General features: G+C 45.7%; 1 protein-coding gene and 1 pseudogene across 1 annotated transcript in view; both read right to left on the reverse strand.

The window, feature by feature from the left end:
- The window catches only part of ASTN2 (astrotactin 2), a 1157183-nt gene that overhangs the window by 1083075 nt on the left and 60839 nt on the right, over positions 1–13269 (reverse strand). The window lies entirely within an intron of this gene.
- Positions 2616–10499, reverse strand: LOC101659975 (annotated as a pseudogene).

Below are 13269 nucleotides of genomic sequence, written 5' to 3' on the forward strand. Positions count from 1 at the left end.
AATTTAAGAATTTTTGGAAATCAGAGTTAATGCACCCATTTTATTATAATGAAGCTCAGAGAAGTGAAGTAGATGGTTGAAAATCACATTACTACTACGTGGCTTGAAAGCAATCCAAGACCCATCTGCCTAACTCCAACGTCTTGATAAACCATAAAGAGACCCTCAGAGATTTAAGACCTACCCAACAGAACTTTCACAATGTTTTTCATCCACACTGTCCTATATGATAGCCACTGGCCATGTGTGGTTATTGAATGCTTCCTATCTGCTTAGTGTTTCTATGCAACTGATTTTCTAGCTTTATTACATTATCATTAAATTTAAATATCTGCCAAATATTGACAAACACAGACCAAGCAGAAGAATGGAAATATAGACACTGGGTTGAATTTTCCCCGCTCAAAAGACACATTGAAGTCTGAACCGCTGGCACCTGTCAAGGTGACCTTTTGAAATTGGGATGTTGCGGATGTAATCAAGTTAGAATGAGGTCATTGGGATGGTCCCTAAGCCATGTGAGTGGCGCCCTTACTAGGAGTGGAGAAGAAGAGTCGCTGAGAGAGTACCACGTGAAGACAGAGCTGAGAGAGAAGTGACATGTCTATAAGCCATCTTGACAGCACCACGACTGCTATATCAGAAAGGCATGGAAGCAGTGCTCTGTGGAGCCAGATTCTCAGGAGAGTCTGGCCCAGCTGTCACCTCTGCTGCAGGCTTAACTTGCAGAACCGGGAGAGGATGCAGTTGTATTTCTAAGCTACTCAGTTTGTGGTCATTTGCCCTAGGAAACCAGTACAGAAGCCTAAGGATCTCATGAAGTCTATCAAAACAATGAGGCCCTGGCAATTGAAACAAAACAGTCCCTGTAAGTCAAGATTTTAGATTTTAAAAACATGGACCCAAAGGTTCAGAAACGTCTACCACAGATTCCAAGTACACCTTGATTTTTGCCCACTGTCCCTGCCAATCCATCCATCGCACAGAATGACGGGATAATAGTAGACTTGTTCATGTCTGGTGCTTTCTACAACTATTCAAGCTCTCAAACTCTCTATCCATGGCACACAACTGCCTCATCCCCTGTCCCTTGTCCTCGTCCCTCCCTCCCTCCCCACTCCCTTCCTTCCCTGGCTTTATCCACAAAGTTTGCCGCACACAAAGTTCTCAGCAGCTTAGCCCCATGTTAAGGGCCCTGGAGTCCGGTCCAACTCACAAAACAAACATCACCCAGTCCTGCGCTGGTCTCACAATTGTTCTGTTGGAACCTACTGTTACAGCAACCCCTCATGGGTAGGGTCTTCCTCGTTTTCTGCCTTTCTGCTTTCCTATACCAAGCATAGTATCCCTGTCCAAGGTCTGGTCCCTCTAGTCAGTGCATTTAAGTGTTGAATAATGGTATTAGTTAATTATTTTATCAATTTCTCTAGCTTCCAGCATCCACCATTTGGTGGAGGCTTATTAATTACTTGGGAAATGATTGTATTTCTTTTGTCTCCATGATCTAGAGTAGTCGCAGACCCAACGTGGCCAACAACCCACTCAGTATTTACTGAATGGATGAAAGAGAAGTTAGGAAATCTGTGTACAAACTGCTCCATTTATGAATGGGAGCAACTGTTTTATTCCAAATGCAGATTTCAGACTGAAGTGAAGACAAGAATAATGAGTTTGGGCGTTCCTTTCACTTCTTAAATATTTTTATTTTTCATTTTTTAAAATTGATTGCACATCGCTCATGTATTATCCTGATCCAGAGACAAAGATTTCGTACAGGTAGCGGCCAACTGAGAACTGGGCCCAAGACGCATGGCCAAGTAACTAAAACATGATTCAGAAATCACAGTGAAAAATCACAGAAGGGCATGGGTGATAGGGATTTCACTGCGGAACAGAGAGGTCGAGGAAGCATTCTATAACACACAGCAGGGTGGACTCCTTCTCCTTAAGAGTCAGGGAGCCTGTCTCATGGGATGAGAGGAAGGGCTGATTTCCTGATGGTTACATTTGGTGCTAGTATTTCAACTGCCACTACAAACCCCAGAAGGGCTTTTGCTTATACACAGCACACACAGCACACACTCAGGGGCTTTCACTTTTCTACAAATGCAACATTATTGAGGCTAGTCAGCCCCTCAGCCCTCCACGGTGAGGGAGGAAATCAATTTCCAATCATTACATTCCATATCCATGGGCATGGCGAGCATGCTCAGGCTCCTGACTGCCGAACAGTCCGGGCTGGGTCCCAGCCATGGGATTCTCCCACTCACTTCTCCTCTTATTGACCATCCCTCACCCGGTTCCTCCCTATCCCCTGACTCAATCCAGCTGCCAGGAAGCAAACCACCAGCACAACCTCAGAGGCCCTGCCTTCTGTCGGCGTCTTCCGCAGGCCCTGGGCTGAGAAGCGTGCCCCAAAGGTATCATTCCGACTAGCCTTTGAGAAGGAAGAGCATGCAGGAGGCACAATGACTACAATGGAAGCCTGGGTCCCCCATCTGCAGCCAGTAAGAAAGATGTTGTCAGAGTGCCATGTATAGGGGAGCAGAGGAATGGGGAGGGCAGGGAGGGTGTCCTTTAGACAGCTGTTGGCCAGCTCGCCTTCCCTGCTTGTCTCAGTCCTGGGCAGCCACAGCTTCTATGTCTTTACACACAGTCTCTTTGTCCCTAGGAACTTCATGGTCTTGAGGGGTTTCCAGTTCTTGTCCAATTTACAGATGCTGGGAATGCCTGAGGGAGGGAGGTTCAGCCCATGAAACTTCTTCAGAGAGACCCTCCAGACATCTGACAGAGCCCCAGAGGCTGTTGTCATGGATGCAATCAGTATCTGTTTGGCCTCCTTCATCTGAGGAATGATGTCTTCGTTCCAGAAGGGCATGGCTCTGGCAACCATGTTCCTCACTCTCACAGGAGGGCCGCTGGTCTTCAGCGGGGCCTGCATAACTGCGACCCTTGCCGATGTTGCTATAGAAAGGGCAGCCAGGTTCTATGGATGGTGGTGGGGTGTCTTAAGGGCATCTTCAGGTCTTGACTGGGGCCTCACTGTACTCAGTAACGGGTCTTGCTTTATTGAGGCCAGACAGTCCCCCAAGGTGCCACTCCATGAGGCACTGAGTCCTCACCACTGGCAGTCACATCTACTTGATGGCAGCCAGCACCATCCAGAGGGTCCACATGGCTCTGTCCTGCACAGAGGTGAAGCAGATGGCACTCGCTTAGCCAGCATCTTGCAGCACCTGCCCAAAGTTCGTCTCTCAGTGCCCTGTAGGGCTCAAGTCAGTGTCTCACCAGCTGCTTCCATGGTGCTCTGGGTTCCAGGCTCCCTCCCTAGGGAGCTGGTAGGTGGTCATGGGTGTGGGTTCAGCATACGGTGATGACTAGGGTTTTCAGAGATTCTGGACTCTCACCTTAGTCACCTAATCCTTTCAGTAAAAACTGTGCTGAGTAATACCAACTTACGTTCACACATGGGGGTTGGGGTCCAGAGGGGTGGTGCGACCCATTACATATAGCATAGTGAGGTGGTGGCCAACCGGACACCGGCTGCCTGGCTCCCAGGCCAAGGAAGGGAGCACAAGCTATTGGGACAGAAAAGCAAAAGAAGCCCTCTAGATTCCTGGGAACCAGTGCCAGATGGAGAGAAACAGAATGGACCCTGATTACAATCTCAGGGGGATTCTTCCGATGAAAGAGACTTGATTGGATTGGGAGAGTCAGTGGACAATCACACAGCTTCTGGCTATCTCTCAGCATCTTCAACTGGAAATCTGGAGGCAGAGGCTGGGCAGGGCTGTGGCTGGGAGATGGCAGCATCTCAGCAGCAGGCTAGAGATAAATTCTCCGTGGCATATTTGTCAATGCCCAGCACTGCCAGTGGACAAGAGATTATCTAAAGAGGAGGAGGAGCCTGCAATGGGGAGAACAGGAGGCAGACAAGCCAGACTCAGAAAGTAAAGGGATAGGCCCTTACATTGTAGGGTGTGTAAAAGAATACAAAGCATTCTGGCAACTTATATTCTCATTAGACCCCCCCCCCCCACCAAGCGCTACAGAGTTAGTTGGGCTCAGCCACATTTTATAGACGTACCTACATATCTTAGATGGTAGAGAGGAACCGGCTGACTGACAAGGTCTAAGTGGTAGAACCAAGGTGAGTGTCAAGTGTCCCAAGTGAGAGTCTCTCAAACACTGAAAGCATTGGCTTTCCTCGGGGAGCTGACTACAGAGCTGCTCCTGGCCCTGGACTGTGCCCCAGGAGACAGTTCATGAGGGCCAAGCCTGTGTGAGTCCACTATTATCCATTTTTGATAATAAGGAAGAGTGAGGTTCTGAGTGGTGCAGTCATTTGCTGAAAGTTAGAACTAGACCCAGGTTCTTTCGATTTCGCCTCGATAATCTGAGCAGCAAAATCAATGGAGAAAGGCAGCTCCCCTCTCGACAGCATTATGCCTGAGCTGGCACTACACAAAACAGGGGGCACGATGCTAATCACCTGATTGCCAACATGGGGCAGGTGTCATAGGATATTTCAATGGGTTGCCATGAACATCGTGCCTGGCAATATCTGGTTACTCAAAATGTAAAAAATAAAGTTTGAATTTGTCATGAAAAGTCAAGAAATGGGGTGGGGGTGTTAAGAGAGAAAAATAAAGGAAGGGAGGAGAATAAGAAAAGATCTCTTTCTTTGTCAGATTTGGGAAGGCAATGAATTGGATCATAGATTCCAAAACTTATTTGGCCTACCACCCCTTTTCAGAAAAAAAATTAAATAAATATTCAGTTCCCTCTGGCAAATGTGTTTGCTATAGGCCCCAAATCTAGGATAAAGTGTTGATGCCCCTTTGGACCATTCCAGCACGCTCAGATGGTAGTGGGGGTATCATCCCCTTTGAGAAACAAAGAATTGGATACAGAGGGTACACTAGTTAGAATCAACCTACCCATCATGCACAGTGCTAAGGGTCTGCAGTGATTTTAAGTGCTGATAAAAATGTTTTAATTTTTCTTAAAACCAGAAAAATTTTTTAAAGTAGTAAGATGAAGAAAAGGTTTTCATATTAGTAGTCATCTTTATAACAGCACAGTTGGTACAAAAATAATACATATATTTATAGATACATAAATAACATATATAGAAGACATTAGCTGGGGTGATATAGAGACAGGGCCTGGGAGTTCACAGAGGCAAAGTGTCTGGGCCCTCAAAAGTCTCAAAGTGACCCTGCACACTGGCTTTGAGATTGTAATACTGAGATAGAGGCATAGATTTGAAAGGAACTGAAGAGGAATAACGGACTTCAGGTAGAGTGTTACATTTTGATGAGCACGTACATGGGGTTATCATGGGTGGAGGAAGGTTCTGGGCAACACAAAAGGAATCAAAAGTACATTCTTGGGTACAGGTTGGCATGCTGCCCTTGGCTATGCCCAGAAGAGAATGCTGGATTAAAGTTTCTGTTAGCTTTATCATTTTCATCTCAAGAATCTTAAGTATTATTATGGGTCCTGGGAACTATTAATGGTACCCAGAAGACTGAAATCAGCAGACAGGAATTCCTTCCGTAACCTGAATTCTGACTATTCTAGTTACACTCACAGCTTGTTTTTTTTTTGTTGTTGTTGTTATTGTTATTGTCTTAAGTGTGAGCATCTACATAAGTTGCCCACTTAAAAAAATCTTTGTGAAGAGTTTACTTGTAATGACGTTCTTTTCAAGTCTGAGAATCCACACTTTGGAAGGATGAACCAAAAAGCCAAACTCACTGGTATGGAGTCAATGCTGACTCATGATGCCCTGTGAGTTTTCAAGACTGTAATTGTTCACACGAGTCGGAAACCCAGTCTTTCTCCATCAGAGCTGTGGTTGGTCTCGACCTGTTGACCAGGCAGATTGCCAACATATAACCACACCACCACCAGGTCTCCTTAAGAAGGATGAACAGAGAATATAAATGAAGTCAGAAGACAAGGATAGTAGTAACAATGGAGACACATATCACATGTAAACTGGGAAAAGTAATTTCCTTTATTGACTTAGTTTTTCCATACTTGAAAGAGGAGACTTGCTGGCATATGTGAATTTGAAAGTCATTTCAATACTGAAAATTCAGGAATTTTATAGCTGTCCCTATCACAGCCCCCTTCTAATAAAATAAGCCACTGAATTGGCTCCGACTCATAGCGTCTTTCTGTGCAACAGAATGAATCACTTCCAAGCCCTGCGCCCCGTCCCAATGGTTGTTACATCTGACCCATGTCCTGCACCCCGTCCCAATGGTTGTTACGTCTGATCCATGTCCTGCACCCCATCCCAATGGTTGTTATGTCTGACCCATGTCCTGCACCCCATCCCAATGGTTGTTACGTCTGACCCATGTCCTGCACCCCGTCCAATGGTTGTTACGTCTGACCCATGGCTATAGTTCTGTGTCAATCACTGAAGTTCTTCCTCTTTCCCACTGACCCTCTACGTTACCGGGAGTGGTTCCTCCTGACACTAGTTAACCACAAAGCCAGGATCTGCCTTTAAGTTCCTGCACATTAGCAAGAATGTGTGGAGAGAGAGAAACTAATGGTCAGTTAAGTCACAGACATCTAGGTAAACACACATATACATATACACCCTGATACATACACACATACACATGCACACGCAACAGAGAAAATCAGAGACAATGTCAGCTCCAAGCCCTCGGGACCGTGAGGGGTAGAGGGCCGGCTCCATCCCCTACATGAGCTGGGCCATTACACACACCTCAATCCTAGGGTTGCGAATTCTGCTTCCTGGCATGATAGCTGAATGAGATCTCATTTCCTTTCCAATTGTTGGAATGAGAAAGGGGCCAATATTAAACAGGGGGCAATTGTCTTTACATCACCCTGGGCACCACTTCGAATCACAAACTTGCGGACCACCAGCCTCTTGTGGCACAGATATGGAGTGTGGAAATTATCATGTAATTTATGACAGGCGGTGCCTGAAAGTGACTTTCTCAGCATCTGTTCGCTAGTAGTCCCAAGAGCAGGAAATGAAGCAAGCTCGCAGGGTTGCTGAGAAAAGTAAGATCCTTCAGTTGTACCCAATAGTTCATCCGCAACAACAAAAGCCGAACTCACTGCCATTGGATCAACTCTGTCTCTGTGTGACCTACAAGACAGGTAGACGTGGGCCCTGTGGCTGCTGAGGCTGTAACTCTATATGGAAGTATAAAGCATCCTCACACTCCTATGTAGCTCCTGGGAGTTTTGAACTGCTGGCCTTGTGGTTAGCAGCCCAACATGTAACCACTATGCCATGGATTCACTGCCATCAAGTCGATTCTGACTCATAGTGACCCTCCAAGACAGGTCAGCACTGTCGCTGTGAGTTTCTGAGAGAGTACTTTCTTAGACTTGTCTTCCTCCCAGGGCACTCCCTGGTCTTTTCCTACTCTCACCTTGCATAATCACTAGTCTTCCAAACTCTTCAAAGGGCCCCTTGACCCTTCTTCCCCATTGTCATATCTCTGCTATACCTGCTAACTGATGTCCCAGCTATCTTGCAAAACTTCCCTTCATAACTGTTGCCTTTCCAGAAGAGTCAACCCAACCCAACTCATCTCCCAGGCCCTCTATCCTGGAATTGCAATTCATCATCTGTGAGGTGGGAGGACGTTTAGAATAACCTGAATCCAGCCTATCAGTTAACTTCTCTAGCATCAAGCCCTGATTGGCCCCTCAGCGCCCTTTGTCCAGTGCAGTACAATGTATAGATTTAATAACGTGTATCGTCTAATGGAAAGGGGTCAGGCTTATATTTGGGATTTCTTGATCTCACTCCATCTACCCCTTCCGACTGCCTGGTGTGCCATTGGACAAGTACCTCTGCACCTCTGAGTCTCTGATTCTCCATCTGAAAAGCTGAGGAGTCGGAGTCGAGGGCGGTAAGGGGAAAGGTGTTTAGGCTTAGCCCTTACTGGATTGTTTTAAAGCTGAAAGAAAGCAAAAAATTGCTTAGAAGCAGTTATATGCAATGGAAATGCAGGAAATGATTTGTATTATCAGTCTAATATTCGCCCTTCACAGTTATGTTACGGAAAATCACAATAAATTTGACATTCTGTCTTTTGGGGGAATTTAAGGAAAAGATTCTCATTGCAATTTATCTATTATCGGCTGGGATACGAGTTTAGTCATCCACTTATGAGTTAAAAGAAATGCTTTTAGCATCTTCTATGTAGCAATATAGGCCCGAGAAAGTGTAAGAATCCCAGTAAAATATGACCCAAATAACTAGTATTTGTGCCTCATTAATGATGAATTACATGTTTCTTAGGTCTGTTGATGGCATGGTTGCTTACTCAGTGGGCTGCTTGCCACAAGGTCAGCAGTTCGAAGACACCAACTGCTCCTGGGGAGAAAATGAGGGTTTCTGCTCACAAACATTTACAGGCTCAGAAACCCAAAGAGGCCATTCTACGCGGTCCTCTAGGGTCACTATGGGTCAAAACTGACTTGATAGCAGTGAGTTTGAAGCTATGGGCCCCAGGCGGGAGCATAAGGAGTCTTCTGATGAGAGATTAGGACAGTTTCTTAGTAGTTATGCAGGGCTGTGCTGAGTATTTAAGGGACTCAGGTGGGGCAATGGCTAAGCACTTGGCAACCACTCAAACGGTCAGTGGTTTGAAGCCAGGAGAGGGTCTGTGGAAGAAAGGTGTGGCAGTCTGCTTCCGTAGAGCTGACAGTCTAGGAAACCCTTTAGGTTCATGCGATCCTTTCCTAGACAGTTTCCCTGAGTGGGAATTGGCTCTAGAGCAATGGGTTTGTTTGAGATTGGGATTGGACAGTGGTTAAAGCATGGGACTGCTGACCAGAAGGCTGGACACTTAACCATAGCAGCTGCTCCAGGAGGCTGTCTGCTTCCATCAGGATCACAGTCTTGGCAACCCCACAGGGCCATTCTGTTGAGTCCTGCAAGGTTGCTTGGGGTCTCGAAATCGACTGAGAGACAGCAAGTAGCTAGGATTTATGCATCATGTCATGGCTATTTAACAGGAAATTGCAGCAGTACAATTAAGAAATGGTCAGGATCTATGTGCCTATATTTATAGGTTTAGTATTAAGGTAGCAGAAGGACATTAGGCCTCCACTCAAGTACTCCCTCAATGCAAGAATGCTTTCTTCTATTAAATTGGCATTCTATGATGCTCACCTTTCCAACACAACCGCTGAAGACAAAATAGGTGAATAAGCAAAAGTAGTGAAGAAAGCTGATGGTGCCCGGCTATCAAAAGATACAGCATCTGGGGTTTTAAAAGCTTGAAGGTAAACAAGAGGCCATCTAACTCAGAAGCAACAAAGACCACATGGAAGAACATATCAGCCTGTGTGATCACGAGGTGTCGAACGGATCACTGAAGACAAATAAGTGCATAAGCAAGTGTGGCGAAGAAAGCTGATGGTGCCTGGCTATCAAAAAGTATAGCATCTGGGGTCTTAAAGGATTGAAGGTAAACAAGCGGCCATCAAGCTCAGAAGCAACAAAGCCCACATGGAAGAAGCACACCTACCTATGCGATCACGAGGTGTTGAAGGGATCAGGTATAAGGCATCATCAGAACAAATAATCTTACCATAGTGAATGATGGAGGGTGTGCGAAGTGGAGACCCAAAACCCATTAGCAGGCCACTGGAGATCCCCTTGCAGAGGGGTCTCGGGGAGGAGACGAGCCAGTCAGGGTGTGATGTAGCAAAGATGAAAAATACAACTTTCCTCTAGTTCCTAAATGCTTCCTCCCCGCCCCCACTATCATGACACGAATTCTACCTTGCAAGTCTGGCTAGACCAGAGGATGTACACTGGTACAGATAGGAACTGGAAATACAGGGAATCCAGGGCGGATGATCCCTTCAGGACCAGTGGTGTGAGTGGTGATACTGGGAGGGTAGAGGGAGAGTGGGTTGGAAAGAGGGAACTGATTACAAGGAACTATATGTGACTTCCTCCCTGGGGGATGGACAACAGAAAAGTGGGTGAAGGGAGACGTCCGGACAGGGCAAGATATGACAAAAATAACAATTTATAAATTATCAAGGCCTCATGAGGGAGGGAGGAGCGGGGAGGGAGGGGAAAAATGAGGACCTCATGCCTGGGGCTTAAGTGGAGAGGAAATGTTTTTAGAATGATGAGGGCAATGAATGTACAAATGTGCTTTACACAATTGATAAGAGTTGTATGAGCCCCTAATAAAATGATTTTAAAAATGGTCAGGATTCTAATGAAAACAATACAAGTGAAAGAAAACAATATAGGAGCTTAGATCCTCAACTATCAGAGGCAAGGGAGTAGAATGAAATTGGTTTGGAGATCTAATTCTGATTGGCCCTCTCAGGCCTGGATGTAAGGCTACATAAGTGACTTTTACTTCTCCCATCCTCACTTCCGCTGAAGTGGGGAAAAAGAAGAGCATTGTAAAGCAAGAATCACTCACCGAAGAATGAGGTATAGAGGCAGGAGTCATGCTATCAACTAACAATGGACATCAGCTTTTCTCAGCAGAAATAAATCAGAGACTAAAGAAAATGGACAGAAACCCATTGGCTTTGATTTGGATGCTAAATACAAAATGGTCTAAATCAATGGAAGTGCTGCTGACTCTTTGATCTGCACAGTGCACATATGGGTGGCTGTCCAGTCCTCTGAGGCTCTCCAATTATACTCTTAATATTCCTGTCATCTTGGTTTCACTCTTTCATGCATCTGTCAAACACAAAACACTCTGTGGTTGCTTCTGTGCTAGCCATATGGAGAAGAAAAAAGAATAAACAAGACAGCGACAATTCCTGCCCTCACGGAGCTTACAGGGTAGGGAATAAGACAGGTGATTACGCAGGGAATGAGACTGCTAGATAAGGTGTAACTGAAACAGTCCAGGAAACACGGGTCAATGCAACAGACACATAAACTTACCAGTGGTCAGAAAAGGTCTCCTGTGTGAGAGGCCATGTACTGGGAGAACTTGAGGGTAAACAGGTGTCAGCCAGACCCGAAGAATAGAAAGGAGAGTGCAAGAGTGCTGGGGAGGCAGGCAGAGAGAAGACACAACATAGCCTCATGGACCTATCAGTCAAGCAAGAGAGTGTTGCTCCTAGAGATATTCCAAAAGTGTTAGGTGATCTGTATAGAAAGCCATAATTCAATAACATCCCTGTCCATGTCTAGAGTTCAGGATCTTCAGTGTGCAGAATCAGTATGAGGCAGAGGGCACTGATCAAACAGCCAACATGATTTCCAGGGTTGGTGCTATCCGGGACCCTCTAGATGGCCATGGACAGATCCTATATCCTCTCTCTGAACTTACGCTCAATTCATTAACTGGGGGTAGGGGGCTTATATTAAGTAGTTGTGTATATACTTTTCTACTCTGTTCAAGAATGACTTAGCGGTTGTTCAGGATTCCTTTGTTTTACTTCTACCAGAAGCACACATTTTTCTTTCCACACTATGCCCCTGTAGTTGGAATGGGTGACATTGTTTATTTCTCATATCCTCAGGACTTAAATCCCTGAATTATTCTAAATCTTGCCCAGGCCTGGCATTACAAATAAATTCTCAATCCCAGGAGGATGGAGATAAATGGGGGCTGCCACTCGTTTGACCTCCATCAGGGAGTGGGCTGCAAAATTCAAGGCAAGGGAAATGTACCCAAGTCAGGCAGAAAGGGGAAGGGAAAGCTAAAGCAAGCAAGCAAGAAGCAATGCATCCCCCCGCCCCCCACCCCACCCCCAAAGAGTAAGGTAACTTAAAGCTAGGTCTTTGTTTCTTATTCTCCAAAAGCCAGGAGTTTCCCTCAGAGAGGTTTGGGCCATATAGCTGGCTGAGCTGGAGTTCTATATTGCCCCATTAATCTGCATAACCTTAAACCAGGCACCCTGGTGGCAGAGTGGGTAATGCCTTGGACTGCTAAGCACAAGATCAGCAGTTCAAATACACCATAAAAAGATGAGGCTCTCAACTCCAGGGAAGCTTTACAGTCTTGGAGAGCCACAGGGCCAGTTCTATCCTGCCCTATAAAATCACTGTGAGTAGAAATTGATTCCATGCCAGTCAGTTCAGTTTGGTTTTGATTACCTGAAACCAGCCATTAATACTTCTCTCTGGGACTCAGTTTCCTCAGCATAAAGCAAGGACCCAGTTGCATCCTCAAAGAGTTGCTATAACGATAAAACAAAACTGTTGTTGTTGTCTTCTTCCCTCGGTCGGGACTCTTTAACACCCTATGAGCAGCACAATGAACCCTGGCCAGTCCTGGTCAGGGCTCCTAATTGTGCTGCTTTGAGCTCATTGTTGCAGCCCCTGTGTCAATCCATTCAATCCATCTTGTCCAAGTCCTTCCTCTTTTGCACTGCTGCTCGCCCAAGCATGATGTCCTTCTCTAAGGACTAGTCTCCCCTGACAACATCTCCAAAGTACATGAGACCAAACGTCAACATCCTCTCCACCGAGGAGCATTCTGACTGTACTTCTTCCAAGGCAGACTTGTTTGTTCTTTTGGCAGTCCATGATGATATACTTTACCAGCATCATAATTCAATATAGTTCACCAGCACCATAGCTCAAATACATGGATTCTTCTTCAGTCTTCCTTATTCAATGTCCACCTTTCACATGCCTATGAGGCTACTGAAAACACCTCTTGCTTTAAGGCTTGAGGATAGATGGGCAGCCATCTTGCTCAGAAGCATCAAAGCCCACATGGAAGTAGCACACCAGCCTGTCTGACCACGAGATGCAGAAGGGACCAGTTATCAGACATCAAAGAACTAAAAATCAGATCAGTGGGTGTCCACCTTCCTAATATGATCACTGAAATCAAACGTGTGCATGAGCAAAGGTGGTGAAGAAAGCTGATGGTGTCCGGCTATCAAAAGATATAGCATCTGGGGTCTTAAAGGTTTGAAGATAAACAAGTGGCCAACTAACTCAGAAGCAACAAAACACACATGGAGGAGGCACAACAGCATGTGTGACCACAAGCTGTTGAAGGGACCAGGTATCAAGCACAAAGGAACAAAAAATATCATTGTAAAGGTGGGTGAGTAAAAAAAAAAAAGGTGGGTGAGTGTAGAATGGAGACTCAAGCCTATCGGTAGGCAACTGGACAGCCCCTAGCTGAAGGGTTGTGGGGAGGAGATGAGCCAATCAGGGTGCAGGGCAGCAATGATGAAACATATAACTTTCCTCTAGTTCTTAAATGCTTCCTCACCCCCACTATCATGATCCCAATTCTA

This window comes from Echinops telfairi, unplaced genomic scaffold (assembly GCF_000313985.2).
Source record: "Echinops telfairi isolate 266 unplaced genomic scaffold, ASM31398v2 ScPeMD7_7410;HRSCAF=8448, whole genome shotgun sequence".
Classification (NCBI taxonomy): Eukaryota; Metazoa; Chordata; class Mammalia; order Afrosoricida; family Tenrecidae; genus Echinops; species Echinops telfairi.